Here is a 21,365-nt window from a genome sequence, read left to right as displayed (position 1 = left end):
TAACAGAGCACCGAGGGTATGCACGAGCCCACCGCTTCCGTGCTCTCCCATGGGAGAGCTTCTCAGGGTCCGCTGACAGGATTACGCCGTGATTTAGGGGTCCACACTGAGACACTTCCCAAAATGTAGCAAACGGTTTAAACTTTTGCTTTAACTGAACGTTACTCTTCAGAGTAATCAGCTTCTCCGTTCTGGGCATTTTCTAGAAAACCTCACCGTGAGGCTTTGCTATAGACATTTCTCCCAAATGCCTTTGGAAACTGAAAACAAAATGCGTCTTCACTGAATAATACGTCCAGGAGACAGAACTGCAACGCGCCTGGAGCAGAACCACTGGGTCAGCTAGCGGCTCCGCGGTGAGGCCCACGCCCCGGTTCACCCTCGTCACCTAAGCGTGCCTGCCAGTGTGAGCTGCTGAGTGCTAGTGCCCAGAGCTGAGCCGGCGGCCTCCCCGTCTGTCTTGGGAATCTGGCCTCACACGTAAGCCCCCTCGGGGACCTGTCCTCGCGCGTAAGCCCCCTCGGGGACCTGTCCTCACGCGTGAGCCCTGTTGGGAAGTTCTTCTTGGTGGGCATTGGCACGACACCAACACATTCAGTCAATTAAGGCGAAAACTGAGTCATCGGTCACAGGTTTTGTTGGCTCAGGGCTGGGCAACGGGGCTCCTGTGTGGTGGGCCCCCATCCCCACCCCGGCACCACCACAGCCACCTGTCATGTCTCCACAGACCTCTCCTTGCCTCCCAAGGGCAACGGCCGGCAGACCCAGGCCAGTCGCGGCTAGGAGGGCACAGGCAAGGCCCTCACCGTCCCCTCTACCCCCTGTCCCTCACCGCCCACCTGTCCCCTCCACCCGTGTTCCCACCGGGGCTGATGAAGGGATCCTTGTCCTGCCCTGGAGTCCTCAGCCTTCCTGGGTGGCCTGGGGCCAGGGTCTCCCGGAGCCCTGCTCACCTGCCACCTTGGGAGGAACCAACTCTCCTCTGGCCCAACTAAGTCATAAAGACACGATTGGATGCCAATTTACAAATGCCACCCGTCCCAAGGGGAGTATTCTCAGAGACACCACAGAGGCAGTGCCCCTTTTGCAAGGAGCGCTCAAGGGGCATCAGACCCTGGGCACAAAGACCCTGGGCACAGACCTGCCGCCACCCTGTCTGCTCCCTGCAGGTGGGGGTGACCTAGCACCACACACATGGGCAGCGGCCGCCGATGCGGGTGCAGGCACGGAGGAGCCCGTGTGCACGGCTGCCCGTGGGGACAAGATGGAATGTGAGCCTTAAACTCTGCGTGCAGCACTGGCCGGTGCAGGGACACGCTTGGCTGCGGCTGTTCTAGACTCTGCCTGCACGCTGTCACCATGAGAACCGCCAGCGAGGTTGCAAGGACGTTTGGCTGTGAGGCGTTCCAAGGTCAACGTTCTTGTGTGTGCATGTGTGTGCGTGCGCAGGGGGGTGTGCATGCGTGTGCACGTGTGTGCAGAGGGGTGTGTGTGTGTGTGCACAGGGGTGTGCACGCATGTGTGTGCACAGGTGTATCGTGCACATGGGTGTGTGTGCGCACGTGCGTACAGGGGTGTGTGTGCGTGTACGTGTGTGCACAGGGGTGTGTGTACGTGGTCACACTCTCGGCAAACCTTAGCTGACTGTGGGACAGATTTCCACCAGGGAGCAGTGCAGCCAAGGCGGGAGTGCAGTGTCCACAGGACCCGGTGTCCCCCGCTGACCCCGGGTTCCGTGCAGGGACTCGCTCCTGCCACAGGGCCCTGGGTCCACTCCAGTCACATGGGCTCACCCTGGAGGCCCTGTCCCTCCTTCTCCCAGCTGTGAGCTGTCCTCTGTGCCGACACAGGAGGGACCGTGGGCACATGGCACGTGACCCCCACCCATTGGCTGGCTGTCCCCGTCACCCGCAGGGGCCGAGGCCCTGGTCCTGAGTGGGAGCCGCTCTGGGTGGGGGCCAGCGCCCTGTTTGCTCAGTGATGACTGCCCCAGGGCTGGGTCCTCAGAAGGTCAAGCCACAAGCCACGAATCACCGGCTAAATCCCGCAGGGTCAGACACCGTGCATTTGTAAACACCGACTGAAATGGGTTTGTGCTTTTTCTTCTGATTCCATAATAGACTGAGTCACCCACCTCGAACTGCTGGAGAATAAACTTGATTGTTGCGTGTTATTCTCTTGTGTGGAAAGTGATCATACCATCAGGTCTGGTTTGCTGTCCTGCGTGCGGTCACGGCACTCCTGTCCACCAGCGACCGGCCTTGCTGTGTCCTGTGCTCGGAGGTCGAGGGGGTGGCCTCGGGCCGTCTTCCTCCACCCTCCGGAGCAGGATGTGCAAGTTCGCTGTTAATTCTTTCCTAAACGCTTGGCGGGTTCACCACAAAGACTGCTGGTGCCCCGGGTTTTCTGCGGGAAGATAAATGGCAGATTCCGTTTCTTCAGTGGACTCCAGTCTCTCCTTTTCCTCTGGTGTCAGTTCCAGAAAACTGGGCGTGTCCAGAAAGGGATCCATCCCCTCTGTGTTTTCACAGACAATCAGAATAATCTCATTACTGCACGGTGAAGTGTCCCTGGGACATCTAGCAATGCGTTTGTTTTTGCTTTTGATAGAACAGTAATTAAATTCGCCAGTGGTTAGGCACGTCCGTGGTCTCCACGAAGAGCCATCTTTTTAGAACTTTAAAAAAAAATTTTTTTTAACGTTTATTTATTTTTGAGACAGAGAGAGACAAAGCATGAACGGGGGAGGGTCAGAGAGAGGGAGACACAGAATCCGAAACAGGCTCCTGGCTCTGAGCCGTCAGCACAGAGCCTGACGCGGGGCTCGAACTCACGGACCACGAGATCATGACCTGAGCCGAAGTCGGCCGCTTAACCGACTGAGCCACCCAGGCGCCCCTTTTTAAAACTTTTTAAAACATCCCGCGGCATTTCCTCCAGAGCCTCAGGCCTGTCTCTGTGGTTCTTTGCTTCTCCTTTCATCCACTTTGATTTGCTTTTCTCCATCTGATTTTTTTCTTTTTTTTATTAATTTTTTTAATGTTTATTTTTAAGACAGAGCGAGAGAGAGAAAGAGAGAGACAGAGTGCGAGCAGGGGAGAGGCAGAGAGAGAGGGGGACACAGAATCCGAAGCAGGCTCCAGGCTCTGAGCTGTCAGAGCAGAGCCTGACGTGGGGCTCAAACCCACGAACTATGAGATCATGACCTGGGTCCAAGTCAGACACTTAACCCCCAGGCATCCCTTTTATTTAATTAAACACTTTTAATGTTTATTTATGTTTGAGAGTCTCCATCTGATTTCTTAAGATGGGTAACCAGGCATTGTTTCTAAATTCTTCCTTTCAATAGTCACTTAAGGTCAGAAAGTCACTGCATTCCACTTTTAATTTGTCATATTTTTATTCAAATATGTTCCAACTTTCATTGTGGTTTATTTTTTTGACCTGTGAATTATCTGAAGGGTTATTGCTAAATTTGTAAACATTTGAGGATTTCTTAAATCGTGTTTTTGTTATTCCGCCGTGGCCAGAGCAAATACTCTAAGTGACCCCAACCCTCGCATCAGCTGGGGTTCTGCTCTACGGCCAGTTTTACTGCTGAATTGGCGAAACGCGGTGCGTGCTTCCGAGGGTTTGTTCTCTTGGGCGTCGAATGCAGTCTTCCAACCGCCAGTTACGGGAACGTGCCTTTCCAACCTGTACCTTTCGGCAGCTTCTCACCAGTTTCAATACTTACTGGGATAGGCATGTCGAATGTCCCAGGATGACCGGACGTGCTGACGGGCACATCACGAGCCTGGCTGTCCAGGCGCCGGGACACCGGACCACGGTGCCCTCCTGGGGCCGGCCCTTTGTGGCTCGAGGACTCGCGTCCCAAAGCCGGCTGTGACTGCGGCCACACGGAGCTCTCCTGCCTGGCGTCTGCGCAGGATGAGAAGGGGCATGAATTTCTTACCCTTTCATTTGTCTCCCATGAACCACGTGCATTTAAGGATTCGGTCTCAGAGGGAACCCGTAATTTTTGTTCTGCCTTCTGACCCCGGCAAACTTGACTTTGGAGTCTTTGGGGTAATTACAGGTGTATTTGCGTCTGGCCACCTGACGTTACCAAAGTGAGAGGAACGGGGAGTTCCTCATCCCGCTAGTTAAACACAGCCGATGACGGGAGCCCCGCGCGTCATCCACAGGCTGCAGCCACGTGGCCGTCGGGTCTGACGTGTGTGACACACGTCCTGTCCTCCCCTCGCTGTCCCTGCGGTGGCCCGAGCCCCACACAGGCGCCCGCCACCGGGATTATGCAGTGGGCAGGTCCCCCCGACAGCACCCCCTCTCCACTGCCTCCAGCACGCCTCCGCTGCCCGTAACCCCAGCTGTCTCTGTGTCAGCGCCGCCCTGGTCACGTGGACGGCCACATTCCTGGTCCTCGGACGCCGTGGGGTCTCCAGCGTCACTGCGTCACGAAGACGAAGAACATTCTTTTCTGGACTCCGTCACCTACTGCTCCTTAAACGTGGTATTTCTGTCCTTCCTCTGGCTGCGTTCGACACGTGTGCCCCTGTCCCTGGTCCCAGACGTGGTTCGTCTGCCGATCCCTCCAGACGGTGGGGGTTCCTGCCCCTCTGGATGCGGCTCCGTGGTGTCAGCTCTTCTCGGTTCGCAGCCCGGTCTTCCGCTCTCTGCTCTTCCGAGGGGGCCGTCCGGCTCGCAGTCCAGCTTTCCGAGCCTGTGTCTGATCTGCCCATCGAGCTTTGCCTTGAACTCTCCACAACTTCACGAAGGATAATTAACACACAGAAATACAAACCAAATGATTACATTCAGTGTGTGACTTGTAAGTTCTGATGTGCCGATTACGTGCCTGAAGCGTCACCGGGCTCTGACGGCAGAACCACACGTCCACGTGCGCCTCCACGGCCGGCTGGCCACCCTCACCGCGTAGGGGCCCCTTCCCGCCTTCTGGCCACACTGGGGGTCCAGAGGAGCCCCGCCTGCCAGTCTGCCGTTGTCCACGGCGCCCTGAAGCCATCCTCACGGTCTGGGTCTGGGCCTCACACGACACCTGCCAAGCCTTGTCCTATTTCTCGTGTTCTTTGTCGCCGGTCACTGGGCTTTTCTCTTCTGTTCCCGAGTCCCTTCCGTGACAGCCAGCTGGGGATTGTCCTCCTCTCCTCCAAGTGTCTTAACCGCGTCTCACTTTTTTCCATCTCTTTCTTTCTGTAACAACGTCTCATGGTGTCTAATCTGTCCTTCACCCCGTTATTTGTGTCCTTCCTTTCACTGATGACACACGTGCCTCGTAGCGTTCATTATGGACTGCGTGTGTGTGTGTCCCCCAGCCCCAGCGCGGGGGTGGGGTGTGGAGTGCCTGGCCTCCTGCCAGGTGAGGGCACCGCGGAGGCCGGGTCCGTGGATCAGGTCCAGGCCCTGCCGTGGGAGGTCACCTCTGCTGTTCAAGCCACCCCGACTGATAACGTTTATCTTGATCTTTTAAAAAATCTCCTGTTCGCTTTCCATGTTTTTACGTTCTTTTGGCTTCAGTTCCTACCTTTCTAATCATGGGTGTAAAAGCCGTGGCCGCATCAGGTGGGGTCCCCGTGATCTGGGACTTGTGGCAGCTGCATCCCGGCCAGTTTCCAGAGCGACGCTCTCTGTGGGGACCCTGCAGCGCCCTTCTGGCACTCTTCCGCAGCGGACCTGGCTTATCACCGGCCAGGACCTCTTTCTTGGTAGTGACCTTGCCAGCTCCTGGATCCCAGAAATGTTACAAGTCAAACACATACGGAGACCAGACCTGAAAATTCCCAGAGCAGACAGAACCTATTTGTGACACAGGCGAAGCTTAACTTAGCTTATTTTGCAAGACAAGCCAGGCTAACCTGGCCTGGGTCACCTCTTGCTTGTGTCTCTGAAAATCATAAGGGCATCAGATAGTGCCCCCGATATGAAGCAACCACTAACCTGTTCATTTAAGAAAATTCCAGTATCGTTTCCAGCCCCGGTGGAGAATACGCATCCCTGCCCCCTCCCTTACGAGCAGCTGCAGAACCACACGGCCCGGGCCTCACTCCAGGTCTGGCTGGCGTGTCCCCGGATTGCGAACCGTTTGGTGTGTGTGCACGGTAAACCTTTCCTCATCACTACCTCAGTGACTCACGGTTTTACTTCTGTTTGTTTTTTTTTTTTTTTCCCTGAACTTTTGACGGAAGTGGCCCAAATACAGACCCAAGCGTCAGTGCAGACTCACTCATATTACGCTCATCTCTTCTCATTTTGTCACGCAGAAACTTTTTTTTAATGTTTATTTATTTATTTTGAGAGAAAGAGGGAGGGGGAGTGAGCACACGTGGGGGAGGGGCAGAGAGAGAGAGAGAGAGAGAATCCCGAGCAGAGCTCAGGAGAGAGCTTGAACCCACAGGGCTTGAACCCACAAACCGTGAGATCATGACCTGAGCTGAAATCAAGAGTTGGACACCTGATCGACTGAGCCACATGGCGCCTCCAGATACTTTTCTATCGTTTCTTTCTCGTAAGCTCAGCTATTCATTTAAAATCTGTATTTTTGGTTTTGCCCTGTTTTGCTCAGCATTTCCCGCTGGGCCCTTTGCTGGCTCTGAGCATTCGGGCCTCGCTCTCCTGGGGCTCAGTCCAGGGGAAGAGGCAGCAGGAAGGCTCAGCACCAGACGCAGGAGGAGCACTCCGGCCGGAGCCCCTTGGTGTGGCAGGGCTGGGAGGGACGCCTGCCACAGACAGCGTGTGTCTTGACAGAAGAGTGAAAGCTTCTACCAAGATAGTTTGGCATAAGTTGCTACGAATACAATCAAAATGCTACCAAAACAGTGCAATTATTGAAGAGGAGAGAAACCAGTGAAAGTCTGCATCAGGAAGGAGGGAAGGTCATCCCAGGCTAAGACGCTGGCACACGCGGAGCCACAGAGCACGTTCCGGGCGCGATTCCTGCTCCAGGGACCCTGCGGCCGGCGCCCTCGACTCCACCTGCGCTGACGGGCACGTGCATCGGCCGATTTCACTTGAAAAGGGACCCAGGGCACCGTGTAGGCACTTAGTTTTAGGCAAAGGAGTGCAGCTGAGAAGTTCGCTGCATCACTGAGACCCCCGCCCCCCCCCCGGGGGGGGCTCCCTGCTGACAGGAGAGGCCTTGTGTCAGGGCTGGCGGTGGGGGGCATGGCCAAGGAGCCACAGAATTAAGAAGTCGAAACGTCTGTGTTAGTTGTCTTCCTCCAACTGCAAGGACAGACGTGAGAAAGGAAGACAATGTAAGTAAAATATTCATTGACTCGCCTTTATTTCTTGGAAGAGGCAATAATTCTTCTAGTCAAAACCCATCGTTGACTGATCTGAAGAATCCTTCCTTCCTCACTCTTTCATTCATTCATTCATTCATTCAGTAAACGCTTCTTTAGCACAAACTACAAGCTAATTTGCTATTCAAATTTCTCTTGCTCAGTGACACCCCGGCAGCAGTGAGCACACCCTGGGCCCAGATCCTGGTCTCTAACGCCGTGGGGTGGACTCCGTGCCGCAGGCAGCCTGCATCCCGACAGCTCACCCTGGGCTCCCGGGTCTTCAGAGACAACGTCGGAGGCGAGGTTTCCGAGCCCTGCCGAAATAAAGGGGCTGCCTCCTCCCCCGCTAACACCTTGTTTTGAGGACCTGAGCCAGGCAGGTCTTTCTGGCTTGGAAACAGAGAGCAGAAAAGCCGAAGACCAGACGGAAAGGTCCAGAAGGTCAGTGGGCGCTGGGCACTCCTCTTGGGCCTCTGCTCTCTGACGTGACTTGTTCTTCCCTGCCGCGGGCCCCGGCGTAGGCTACGGGGTCTGCGGGCCGGCCGGCAGGGTGAGCACAGCCCCTCTGTGGACTCCGAGTCCGGGGCGGGTCAGTAGAAGATGACCAAGGCGTCTGGCCCACCTGGACACACTTCCCTTCCTTTCTTCTCCGGCTCCGGGATGCTGAGGGGACTGAAAGCGGGCAGCACACTCACCCCCGGAGGAACCGGGCCTGGGAAAAACCCACAGAGAACACCCAAGCTGCAGTTCAGAAACAACAGATAACACGGCATCAGCGAGCACCCACGAGCCGCTGCCCTTCAGGGCCTTTCCGGCCGCCCGCGGCCCCACGGTGGCTGGGCTTGGGGCAGCACGCGGTCTGCTGTCCACACCCCTGCAGGCCTGGCTCAGACGGGCCCCCAGCTTCCTACCTGCCTCGTCTGATTCCTCGCCAATGTAATCATATTTCCTTTCATTTTTTAAAAGTTACTCATTTCTTTCCAGTTTCATTGAGATATAATTGCCATGTCAGCAATGCAATCACATTTTAGAAATTTGTTTCGGCCATGGCCTGTGTGAAGGCACGCACTTCTGTGTTTGTTAGCCTGGGTAAGCCGATGGGAAGGGTGGGCCCGGGTGTAAGAGCCCCGCGGGGCCAGGTGGCAGGTGGCCAGCCCCACAGCCAGGTGTCCTGTGCTGACACCCTGGACAAGTCCTTCCACCCGGGCTGGGCCGTGTAACCAGGGGCACACGCGGAAGCCCTCGACCGTCACTTCCGAGCTCGGGCCGCGGAGACGCTGCGGTCCCGTCGGGTGCCCCCCGCCACGGGATCGCCCGGACCTAGGCGCTGGGGTCTGCAGGCCGTCCGCAGGACCCGGACACATACCTTCTGACCCCAGCACGGCCTCAGACGACTGCAGACCCCCAGGCCGCCACGGCCCCAGGAAAGGCTCATGCGGAGTCCCTCCGCCAGCAGCTCCCGATTCCCCACCCACGAAACTGCGAGGTCCGGGGCGACTCGTGCAGCAAGGGAGGGGAATGGGAGCGCTGGCACCATGGCCCAAGTTCCCCTGGCCACGCCCTCAGCAAGCAGTGGGCGGGAGCTGTGGACCATCCCGGAAGTGCCCCGACTCCTGTTCTTAGAATTTTGGACCCTGAGGGGCCGGCCGTGGATCCTGTTAGAGGCATTCTGTGGGGGTGCTCCTGCAGGTGGGGTGGCCAGTCCGGTGACGCCAGGCCCGCGGAGGTCACAGAGGTCACTGGTGGGCGGGGCATGTGGCTGAGGAGGCTCCCCTGTTTCTGCTGACGGCAAGAGGCGGGGGGAGACCCGCCAGAGGACGCAGTGACAGGCAAGGAGCCAGGACCCCCAGCCTCTCCAGGGCCGAAGAGACCAAGCGCACGGTGCTCTCGGGAAAGCGTGGTCAGAAGAGGACACTGGTGGGGGCCTCCCGGAGTCGCCAGGGAGCATGGATGCAGCCACGCCAGGCAGCCGGGGTCTCCGGCTGGGCGCCTGGGGGGTCAGACACATCGCTGCGGTGAGGGAGGCTCAGCCAAGGAGCCACGGAGGCAGAGAGGGCATGGGACGCGGCGGGGGGGGGGGGGGCACCCTGGGTCCCGGGGGCTTGCAGGTTCCCTTATTTCTGGGCATCTCCAGCAGCACCTGGACACACTGAGGGGAGAGTGGGCAGGAAATCCTGCAGCCGCTGGGCCAGCCACACTCTGCATCTCAGGAGGCGGGCTGGGGGCTGCCTTCCTCCCAGGACCGGCCAACGGCCAGAAAGCCATCTGGGGACGTGCAGCCAAAGTGAGGAGGGTCACCCGGGAGACAGACACCGTCACTCAGCACTCGCCGAGGAGCCAAGGGAGCTCCCGCGTGACCCCAGCCCGCTGCCAGGGTGGGGTCCAGAGCAGGTGGCGGTGTCCCAGAGAGCCACCGCTGCTGTGCAGTGGGACAGGGCCCGTGTCCACATTCCCTCCAGGAAGGGGGGAACGTGAGCAGACGGGAACAGCAGAGGAATTGTCCTGGGTCTGCTAGCCCACAGCTGCCAGGAAGTCGTCGTTGGGGGCTTTTCTTTGGGAAAATGCCACACCCAGCCTCAGAGACTCAGGGACAGTGTCTGTTCGGGACTCCTGCAAATCCACAGACGTGGCCTCTGGACCTTTGTCCTGGCCTCCCCCGTTGGCATGGGGCCAGCGGCCCAGGGACCCACGGACTGGCTCTGCGGCTACCGCCAGCCTCGGGGAGCAGCTGAGAGACCTGGAACCTTCCATGGCCCCCCTCCCCATCACTGATCGTGGGGTCCTCCTCACCACCCTGACAGTACGGCTATAACTGCAGTGTGTCCTGTGGCTGCTGTGACAGATGACCACACACCGAGTAGGAATTCATTCTCGCACGGTCTGGGGCTAGAAGTCTGACACAGAAGTGTGGACAGGTCTGTGCTCCCCCAGGTCTGGGGGAGGCGGGGCTTCGCTCAGCTTCCCCGTGGCTCCAGCACTCTTGGAAGACCCTCGCGGTACACAGCCTTCCTCTCATCTGCGTCTTTCACCGTCTTCTGGAAAGGCCCACACACTGATACCTCGCCCCATCTCCCCCTCCCCCTCCCCGTCCTTGTCCCCATGCTCACCCATCATCAAGGGTGCTGGAGTGGACTTTTGATCCTGCCTGTCCACCCACAGCCGAGCTCCGGTGATACGATTCATCTTGGAGACCCCAAGTGCCACGGATTCACTCTCCCTACTCCTTCCCTGACATCACAGAACATCTGGTGAGTTCGGTGAGCTTTTCTTCCTCTTTGGGTTGGCACGGTCTCCTAGGAGTGCAAGTCATGGCCCGTGGCCGGGGCACCTGCAGGGGCTGTCCGCACCGGAGGCCGAGCACGTCAGTGCACCACGTAGATGGATTCCACTGCCCTGGGCCTGCCTGAGGCTCCGCTCGGGGTCCACACACGTCCGCCTTGTTGTGTGCACTTTCCTGTCTCCCATGTGGAATCTGGGGAATTTCAGAGAGAGAGAGAGAGAGAGAGAGAGAGAGAGCTCTTCAGTGGAGGCCAAGGGGCCTTCACTCCCTATGTGCTCTGCATGTTCTCAGGGCCCACACACTAGGCTGGGCCCCTGTGGTCCAGAGCTCCACCCAGGTCTGGTAGGCAGCGGAGGAGGAAGGCAAGTCGGAACCATAATCCAGTTACGCTCTCTGGACCAGAAGCTGCAGACTCAAGCGGCCGTCACAGTTGCGGCCAGGCTGAACTGGGCCAAGTTTGCACGAGAGCTGCTTTATTCGATGCCAGGTGCAGAGGATCGTGGGGTCACCTCTTGACTTTCCCTTCTCCATGAAACCTGGTTGAATCACTGGTGAAGGCAGGCTCTGGCTGCTTGTTGCCCTCTCAGAGTTTACAGAGGAATAAGAACACAGCATGGACAAAATGATCTGCCTGTGGATAGGAGTCACGTTCTGCTGGACTTGACCTCTGGCCACTAAAGCGGAAGCACAGTTTGCTTAGGGAATCACAGGGGTGTGAGCCGCAGTGTCAGGAGGGTGGGACAGGAGGTGGTGTGGGGCATGGGCTGCAGGGATGGGCAGGGGTCACGCACACTGGGCGCCCGCAGACTGGGCCTTGGGGAGAGAGAGAGAGAGAGAGAACAGGGCCCCGTTGATCCGCTTATGTGGAACGCCTGTGGCCAGGCGAGGTGGGAGAGGCCTGCTCTGCATATGTCGGCATCTGAGAGGACTCAGAAGGGGCCGAGAGGGGACCTGCGTGCAGGGGCAGGTGCTGCCGGTCACCTTACAGCCACCGTTTGGATCCCTCTCGGTCCACCTGCAGACAGTTACCTTAACAATGAGGGAGGGAAGGCGGTGGAGCATGACCTGCAGGAGAGCCCCCGGTGCTGAGAGCAAGAGGCCAGAGCCAGGGCATCATGTCAGGTGGGGAGGGGCCCCCCAAAACCAGTCGTGGGTTGAAGGGGGCCCCATTCACCCTGTTGAAAGGCCCTGACTCTTACAGCCCCTTGTCAGTCATCATCATACAGACCAGACGAGATGCACCCCAGCTGCTCCCCATATGGGTCCAAACTTGGGGACAGATGAGTTACATGCTGGCCACGCACCCCTGTGTCCTTGCCTGTGGCCGGGTACCCGCAGCTTTTCTAGCAGACCTGCGAGAGGCCCTCCGAGCCAGGCGGGCCTGCCAACTTCCCCTCTGCTTCACGTTGGGGCCCCGGGGATCTGTCCTCCCGACCAAGAGGCTCAGGAGGGGAACAGCTTGGCATGGGGCATCCAGTGCCCCCGGCCCGGAGACCCCTCCCAGGAAACGCTCACCACCGCCCCCGCCCCCCACCCCGGCCTTCCTGTGCCCACATGCTCCAGGAAGCCTGGACAATGCCCCATGCGGAGCCTTTGCTGGCCCGTCCCACCTCCTGAATGCGTCTCCACCCCGGGTAATCCCATCCACATCACTGCACGGAGGAGCCCCCCACATCATGCAGGCCGAGAGGCAGTGCCCCCTCCATGGGCACCTTCACCCTGGGCCTCACACACACACACCCCTGCACCCCCTGTGCTCTCGTGGCCCCAACTCCTGCTGGGTGGCCTCTGCTTTCCTGCAGCGGCGGGAACTCTGGGCCGCGGGTTCCATGGAAACAGGAGGGGCGGGCTCGCTCATCCATCCCTTCACAGAGCACCGACTGCCTGCGGGCTCTGCGCCACACGTGGCTCTAGGCACTTGGGCGTGTGGGCTGATACCGTCCCCCAAAGATGTCAGGTTCTCACCCCCAGGCCTTGCAAATGAGGCCTCAGATGGCAGAGAAGAGGTCTTCGAGCTGTGACAGGTTAAGGCTGAGGTGAGAAGCTCAGGCGTGGCTGGGGTGGGCCCCGAATGCCGTCCCGAGGGGCCTTACAGAGACGGGAGCCCCTGCAGCGGGGGAAGCAGGGAGGGGCCTCCTCCAGAGCCCCAGGAAGGGGGTCGGCGGGGCCGGACCAGCAATGATTCCACCAGCAACCCCAGGTCTGCCCTCTGGCCTCACAAGCGAGACAATGCGTCTCTGTTTTGGTACAGCAGCTGCAGGAGACAGGCCAGCGCCCTAAGCAACCTTCCCGCCCTCCGCCTTCCAGTGTGGGCAGGACCGTGAAATCGAGGAAAGCACAGGTAAGTGCCGCCACCAAAGTGCAGGGCTGTGTGTCCACGGGGCACGGGGGCTGCCGGCCGGTGTCCCTGCCCGCGGGCGCTGAGGCCGAACCCCGTGGCGATGTCGTGGACGCTGCTGGGCAGTCGGTGCCGCTCCCCGCCCTGGGGCCTCATCAGATGCGGGCTGGGGACCCCGCGGGTGGAGCGAGCCCCCTGAAGGGGACACAGCTTCCTTCGGAGTCGCCCTCACACCTCGGCCAGAACTGACATCTTCTGCCGAGAGCTGCCGAGGCCCGAAGCCCAGAATCCCCAAAACGGAAGTGGCCAGAGGGTGGTGTGGATGCTGGCCAGGCGGCTGCTCAAGGTGACAGGGGCGGGCAGACGCAGGGGAGACACCAGGATGGCCCACGTCACCCTGCAGGCAGGCGGTCCCACGGGGTCCTGATGGTGACGTGGAGCCTGGGTGCAGCGGCCGCGGGTGGGCCCAGGAGGCCCACAGCCATGGAGGATGGGGCGGAGCCTGAGCCCGGTTCCCCCACTGACTGCAAGGCCAGCTCCCGGCTCCGGCCCGGGGATGGCCGCCCACGCTGCTGTGGGGTCCGTGGGTCCCCGTGTCATTGTGCAGGTGCCAAGGTCATCAGGGGATTCCCACACTTTTTTCAGGTGTTTCGAGTACAAAACCATGGAGAGAGGGGTTCCCAGGCAGCCCTGTGGCCCTCCTGGCCCAGCCACCGTCAAGCATCCCAGGAGAGTCTGCATTGGGCCTTGCTTGCTTTGTGGGAGTCCCAGGAACATGTGATTCCTCATGAGGGGCTGGCGTGTGGAGAGGACCCGAGTGGGGCCGGGCCTGGGGGTGCCCGTGGGGCGCAAGCCACGTGTGTCGCTCGCCGAGACCCAGAGCGAAGCCGCCTGCCCCACCTAGATGCGTCTCGCCCCGGGCACCTGCCCTCCCGTGTCCTCTGCACAGAGACTCGGCCCTCGGGGACTGGGGCTCAGCCGCTGTGGGACTGGGGTGGGGTTGCCTCGAGGACCCTGGGGCTTCATGGGCAAGTCCAAAGGCCTTGTGCCCGAGGAGGGGTCTCTGAAGGCGGCCGCTCAGGTCTGAGACCCCAGGGAAGGCACCCTCTGGGACGCGTCCAGGGCAGCAGAGCTGAGGCCAAAGACGGTCTGCTTGGCCACCCAGGGGCTCCTGCTGCCCACCGGTCCCGGCGCCGCCTCCAGCCTGGGCCCCGACCCTCCCAGAGGCCCGGGTCTCCGGGGTGGACCCGCTGTCCAGAGGGGGAGGCCGGGCACACAGGGGATCCAGCACCCCGTGCTGAGCAGTGGGTGTGCAGCCACGAAGAGACACACGATTCCAATTTCCTGGAGCCTACGCTAATGAAGCAAAGAAGAAAAATCACGTGATCACTGTATAGAAAAACATCTGAGAACATTCAGTGTTCATCCATGAAAAAACTCTCAGCAGACTAAGAATAGAAAGGCATTTCCTTGACTGAACAAGCAGTTTGCTCAAAAAACCTTCAGCAAATATAATCCCAAACAGTAAAACAGAAGACATTCCCCGTAAGACAGGAATGGTAAGCATGCCTTCCAAAACGTCTTCTCAGTGCGGTAGGGGAGTAACTGCTGTCCTATCATTCCTGAGAGAGACAGAGACAGACAGAGACAGAGAGGCAGAGACAGAGATAGATAGAGACAGACAGAGACAGAGGCAGAAACAGAGACCGAGAGATACAGACAGAGATAGACAGAGACAGACAGAGACAGGCAGAGACAGAGAAGCAGAGACAGAGACTGAGAGACAGACAGAGATAGAGACTCAGAGACAGAGACAGAAACCAAGAGACAGAGGGACAGAGATAGGAGATAGAAACAGAGACAGACAGTGACAGAGAGACAGAGATACAGAGACAGAGACAGAGGGAGATGGAGAGATAAGGAGTGGAAGGAAAAAGGAAAAGCAGATTATTCACAAATGGCATCATCATAGAAATTAGGGGAAAATGAACAGGATAAAGAATCAATAATAAAGACAAGACATAAAGGATAACGTGGAAACCCGGAAGCATTGTGCACACGTTACCAGAGGAAATAGCATGTAGCAAGTATGTTGGATGCAAATACGACGTACAGAATCGGCTACATCTCTGTGTCCCAGAACAAACACGTGAAAACCTGTACAAATCTAACAACAGATGCGAACTTCGTGGAGACGCTGATAAGGCTCTAGCTTCTCGGCACCACCGCGCTGACGGAGCGTGAGCCTGGGCGGCTGGCGAAGACGGTGCCCGCAAGGACCAGTCAGCACCCATCCGGTTTTGCTGCAGGACGCGGCAAGCTGCTGCAAATTCGCGGGGACGCTCGCGGCACAGGACAGCCAGACGGAGCAGGTGGGGAGCTGTCCCCGTCGGAGCCGACAAGGGGCGGGTGGGGAGCGAGAACAGACGCGTGATCCGACACGCAGGGACGCCGCAGAGGGCCTTCTCGGTGGACGTCTCGGGAAAATCAGCCGTGGCTTAAGAAAAGAGTCTCGCGTCCGGGCAGAAATGCTGGGTAGAAGACGTACAGGAGCAAGCACCTAGGTCCCTAGGGGAGCAGGGCTTTCCGAAACAAGCCAGAAAAGGCAGAAAGCGTCAAGGCAGAGGCTGGTACATTGAGCAGCCGTGAACTGAAGAATGCGCACTCATCGAGACACACGCAGGCTGCAGAGACCAGGCGTGGGGCCGGGACGAAGCGCTCACGTTCAGATGACGTCAAGGACGCCGAGCCGTCAATGACAAAAACACCAAGGGCCCGGGAGCACACGCCGTTCAGCCTCATCGGTAACGACGGCCCCCAGGAGCAAGTCAGGACACCGGCCGTGTCACTCCCTACGGAGACCGAAGTCAGCAAAAACCAAGCGACTTCTCGCTCGGGGTCGTGGTACGAACGGCGGTATCGTCAGAGGGAGAGGGAGGAGCGGACCAGACCGAGGCTCGGCGGGAGCTGCCCCTCGAGCTGCCGGGGCACTTTCTTCCAGACCCTGAAGAACCAGCAGAGCCTCGCGTGGACCAGCGTGGCTTCCGCCTCCTGTAGTGAAGTCATCTCCCTGCGGTGCGCACCCACAAGTGCGGAACCGGACCCGTGGCCCCAGAAAACCGTTTCTCTTCCTTCTCAGGCCCGTCCTCGGGAAGAGTAATGTACCGTCCCCAGACTCCATTCCTGCCCCTCTGACTACACACGGGCTGCCCGCAGGGCCCTCGGAGGCCGGAGGCCGGAGCCGCCTGTGCTCCCAGCGCCCCCAGCGGAGAGACCCAGCGCGGGTTGTGAGAACTGTACCCCTTACCTCCTGATACCCTCGGCCGGCCTCTGCAGCCTGCGTGTGTCACCGGCCCCCGGTTGCCCGTGGAGAGATGGGGCTACTTCCTTGTTGATCGGAGCGTCCCCTTCTCTGCGGGGCAAGTCGCGGGGAGGTGGATCTTAGGGTGGTGGGCACCCCAGCGGGCCGGGGCCTCGGGTGCTCCTGGGGAGCAGGCAGTGGACCACTCGCTGGGTGGGGCCGGGCCAGGGGGTCCGGGTGCTCTCCCATCTCCCCCCTGCACCGTGGGGCTGGGCTCATCGCGGTCCCTAAGGCCCGAGCCCTCCGACGGGCTAAGGCCGCGCGTCGTCAGGACAGAGGAAACAAACACGCCAGCCCACGTGCTCCTCCCTCCACCCGTGTCTACACGGCGGCCTGCCCTGCCCCCACTGCACCCCAGCACGGCCTCGCGCAGCCAGGCCTGCACCGCTCCAGCCCCCGGAGCCACCCGGCAGAGGCCCCAGCCGCCGGCACCCTCCCAGGCAGCCGGCAGGGCAGCCCCCACTAGGGCCCGTGGCACACCACACCACGCCAAGCCGCCTCCGGATGGGCGGTGGCTGTGCTCACTGCCGTCTGCCCCCCCCCCGCCAGCGCAGGTAGCTCCGCCAGGGCCTGGCCCTGAGCAGCTGTACGAGTCCAGGAGGGAGTGCGGCCAGCCTCTCCTCTCTGCGAGGAGCACCGGTCTGGGGGTCTGGCCTGCCTGCTCCCCTCACTCCACGGCTCCAGCTAACCGTCAGGAGCAGGTTAGTTTGAGTCCGTTTGCTGTGCGGTTGGTGTTTCTGTCTTAGACGTACTCTGGAGAGGTGGGCCTCTGCTCCTTGCACAAGAGTGTTTCTTTATTTTTTTTAAGTTTATTTGTTTTGAGAGAGAGAGAGAGAGAGAGAGAGTGTGTGTGTGGGAGGGGGGAGAGAGAGAGAGCACAAGCACACACAGCAGGGGAGGGGCAGAGGGAGAGACAGAACCCCAAGCAGGCTCCGTGCCGTCAGCACAGAGCCCAGCGTGGGGCTCGATCTCACAACCATGAGATCGTGACCTGAACTGATATCAAGGGTTGGACGCTTAGCCGACTGAGCCACCCAGGTGCCCCAAAAAGTATGCTTTTTGATGCCCGGGTCTGCCGCACCATGTGCGAAGCCACGAACACAAACCCGTGAGCCAGCAAGACGGGTGCGCTGCTCTCCAGGACCTGCCAGCCTTCACCCAACAGGGTGCCCCGCAAGGGCGGCCCTCAGGGCCTCCAGGGCTGACAGCCTGTCCAGTGCCCATCTTCCTAGAGCCTCGGGAGGGGACCCCCTAGTGGGGCCGTGGGCCTTCTCCCCCACCCACCGCAAGCGGCGTGCGGGGCTTGGGGGCGGCCCCTGGCCACGGGGTCGGCTCTCGGGGAGGCCTCACTGTGTCTCCGCAGCGTGGACCCTCTGCTTCTCTGCCTGCACCTGGACGTGTGTGCGCATGTCCGTCCACCTGTGGGCCAAGGTTGCCTCTATGTGCAACATCTTACCTAAGACTGTAATGTTTATAATTCAGTGAACTGGTACCATGAGCCTTTCCAGGCAGGACCACAAAATTAGCAAAGTCCTTTGCATTATCTTCCTCCAAAAACTTTATTCATAAATCAAAGGTGCAAGGATTCATCACCCAGATGGTTCTGTCAGGACTAGCCCATCCAAGAGAATGCACCGCAAGACATATATACAACTAGATTTTCTAATAGTCACATTAAAACAAAAACAAAAACAAAAACAAAAACGAGCGCCTGGGTGGCTCGGTTGAGCGTCCGACTTCAGCTCAGGTCATGATCTCATGGTCCAGGAGCTCAAGACCCACGTCGGGCTCTGTGCTGACAGGTCAGAGCCCGGAGCCTGCTTCTCATTCTGTGTCTCCCTCTCTCTCTCTGCCCCTCCCCTGCTGGCGCTCTGTCTCCCTCTCTTTCTCTCAAAAATAAACATAAAAATAAATAAATAAAAGCCCAAAAAGAAACAGATGTCGTTAGCTTTAATAATATGCCATTTAAGCCAACGTACCCCAAGTATAATTTTGGCCAAAATGTAACCGAAATGTAAAGTTGTTGCCAAGATGCTCTGTGTCCCTTGCCCTGCGCTGTGTCCTTCCACATGTCTGCGGAGGGCAGGTTTCAGGGGCCCCACAGGCCCGGCGGTTGGCGGCCACCAGCTGGACACCCAGGCCCAGACTTGCCATGTCACAGTCAGGTGCTGCCTTGCCCAAGTCAGCCCATGTCTATCCTATATGGCCCTGGGTTGCATGCAGGATGTGTGGGGTCCAGGGGCAGGGGGGTATTGGGAGAGGGAAGGACACCTCAGGTCCCTGCACGTCTCCTGGGGGCCGAGCCCCTGACGTGCCTGAAAACCCGTGTGCCCTCCAGCCCCACCTGCAGTTGGAGGGGAAGCCGTGAGGGGGACAGGAGGTAGAAGGGTCACCACAGGATAGGGCGGGCACGGAAGGTAGGACCAGCCTGTCCTTCGGGAGCAAAGTCTCTGGCCCCCAGGTAACGGCAGAACCACCCCGGCTTCTCCCCAGACAGGGGTGGTGGGGGGGGGGTCCCGCGTCCTGGACCCCGTGAGAAGGATGGTCCTCACACTGTCCTCGTCCATACCAGAGGACTGAGGTCACAGGGAAACAGCCACTTTGAGTCTACGGAGACAGAGGGTCACTGGCACCCAGAAACTGGCAGAAACACCTGACGGTCATTTTCACGAGTTGACGAAGGCTGAGCAAGGACAGACTCCACATCTTCACGGTTTTGCCTCCAGGAACCATACCAGGTTCTCCTGGTGAGGATGCAAACACCTCCACCTGAGAGGAGGGCTCAGTCCCCACGGTGACTGGTCCCCATCAGGGCAGGCCTGGGCTGAGTGTGGGATGCTGTGCCCTGGAGGAAAGGTCCCAGACGCTCCGTCCCGCACGTGTGGCCGCCTGCAGACACAGGGACGCCCAGAGCCAGAAGGGGAGACGACACGGCCTCTGAGCCCTGGTGCCGAGGCCACCGGCACGCGCAGCCTGTCTCTGGCCAAAAGAACACAAAGCCCATCAGAAAGGCCTTCCTCGCTCAGTGCCACTTACCCCGCACAGGTGTCCGGCTTTCAACGTGAGCCACAAGACACACCGCCATCTGGGAAACGCCACCACCAGACGAGACTCTACGAGACACAGCAGGGATTTTAGAATTTGGGGACTGGGATTTGCTTTTTATCACTCTCAGTTTTTAACAGTTTGGCAGAGAGAGGGAGAGAGAGAGAATCCTAAGCAGGCTCCGATCTGTCAGTGCAGAGCCCTACTCGGGGATCCATCCCACGAACCGTGAGATCGTGACCCGAGCCAGAATCAAGAGCCGGACATTGACCCGATGGAGCCACCCAGGTGCCCCTGGGGCCTGGGATTTAAGATGCCAGTGATGAGCGTGTGAGGGGCTCCGGTGGGAAAAGTAGACAGAATCGGTGGCCTGGAGCAGGGAAGCCCCAGGACACCATGGACCCACACACGCGCAGCTAAGAATTCCAGGAGGAGGAGGGAAGAAGGGAGAGGACCCATTTGCCGTGAAAGTGCCTGGAATCTTCCAGAGTTAATGAGACTCAAACCACAAACCAGGAAGCTCGGGGCACCACCAGCAGAATGAACCCCCCCAGACAGACACCTCAGCAAACCCTACTCCAGCTGGAGAACAGGAGGTGGGGAGGACGCGTGAGGAGCCGTCGGACGAACACGCCAGCTTCCCTCCAGAAGCCAGCATGGGGACCCCAGCTCACCTCCCGAGCCCGTGGCTCCAGGCCTTCCCGGAGGGACCTCGCACACGTCCCAGAGCCCTCCTTGAGGACAACGGGGTCGGGAAACCACGACCAGAGGAGCCTGGGGAGACATGGCAGTAGACCTGTGTCTGTTCGTGTGTGTCCTTCAGTCTGTCCATGTCTCTGTGTCCGTTTCTACGTGCGTCTGTCCGTGTCCACGTCCGTGTGCGAGCCTCCCAGGAGGTGCAGGGCGTCTAGTCTGAAGGGCCCTCTTGCAGCCTTGGTTCAGAGGTTCAATTGTATGTTCAATTGTGTGTGAGACCATACAATTGACGCAGGAACCATTTCCATTAAAACAATTTCCACGATACGTGGACAGAGCAAGGTCACGTCCAGGGTCATGCGGAGGCGCGCTCAGGTGCACGCGCTCCCGGTCGGGTCTGTGTCTGCTGTGCTTATGGCCTCCAAACAGCGTGTCTCCCCAAGCGAGCACTGGTGCTAAGTAGGTGAGGTGGGTGCGTGCACTGGCCGCTTACCCCCGCTCCCCCCTCAGGTGCCCTCCGCCCCCCCTGCTCCCCCTTCAGGCGCCCCCCCTCCCCCCCCCCCCCCGCAGGCATCCTCCCCATTGCACAGGAGAGTGCTGGAGTGCCACCGGAGGCGCTCCCTGTGGTTGCACTCGACTTAAAGCTCCGAGTCGGTCTGCCCGGTCTCTCCCTGCGATGAATCACTGAATCACGGGCCGCCAGACACAGTCACACCCGCCCTGACAGCCCCATGTGGAAGCAGGCCTGGGGCCAAGTGGCTTAATGCTTAACGTCTGGGCCCCGATGCAGCCTTGCAGGTGAGCAGTCTTGCCGGTGGCCTGGGGCGCTGGGGCGGGACCAGGCCCACCCCACTTCCCTGCAGGCTGATGAGGCTACGTGGCCCACGTCCTCAGATGACCCCTGCCTCGGCCACCAGCCGTGCTGTCCTCCCTCCCCTGCCCCCCCGACCACTTTCTGGCCTCAATCCCTGAGGGGCATCTTGGTGATGGATAGATGGAGGCGTCATGACCTCAGCACGAGCAGCAGAGAAAACCCTAAGCAGGCGAATGAACCTGAACAAACGGAGACTTCGAACAAAAGGCAAAAGTGTCTGGACTCCAGGAGGCATCACCCCCAAGCGGCCGCTGGAGCACTTGTCCGAGGGGAGCTTCCAAGCTGACGATTAAGAGCGTGATGAGGACAGTAACCAAGCTCCGAGACGAGGGAGAGTGGCTACGGAGAACGAGTGGGACACATCGGGAGAAAACAAAACACACGGTGGCTGGAATACAGAGTGCGACGCGGGCCAGGGCCACCTGGAGGCCATGGAGGTGGCGCCTGGGAGGGACGGGGGCCCAGGG

At 59.4% G+C, this 21,365-nt stretch overlaps 1 long non-coding RNA gene across 1 annotated transcript; it reads right to left on the bottom strand.

Annotated features, from left to right (window-relative positions):
• Window positions 1–17,823: 17,823 nt before the first annotated feature.
• Window positions 17,824–20,521, bottom strand: LOC147583972 (uncharacterized). The gene is made up of 2 exons (XR_015240243.1): window positions 20,003–20,521; window positions 17,824–19,396 (listed from the first exon to the last, which is right to left on the bottom strand). It is a non-coding gene; the product is annotated as an uncharacterized LOC147583972 (long non-coding RNA).
• Window positions 20,522–21,365: the final 844 nt, after the last annotated feature.

Source organism: Puma concolor, chromosome A1 (assembly GCF_028749965.1).
Source record: "Puma concolor isolate L17-30 chromosome A1, mPumCon1.1.hap2, whole genome shotgun sequence".
Taxonomy (NCBI): domain Eukaryota; kingdom Metazoa; phylum Chordata; class Mammalia; order Carnivora; family Felidae; genus Puma; species Puma concolor.
This window is presented reverse-complemented; position numbering and strand designations above follow the sequence as displayed.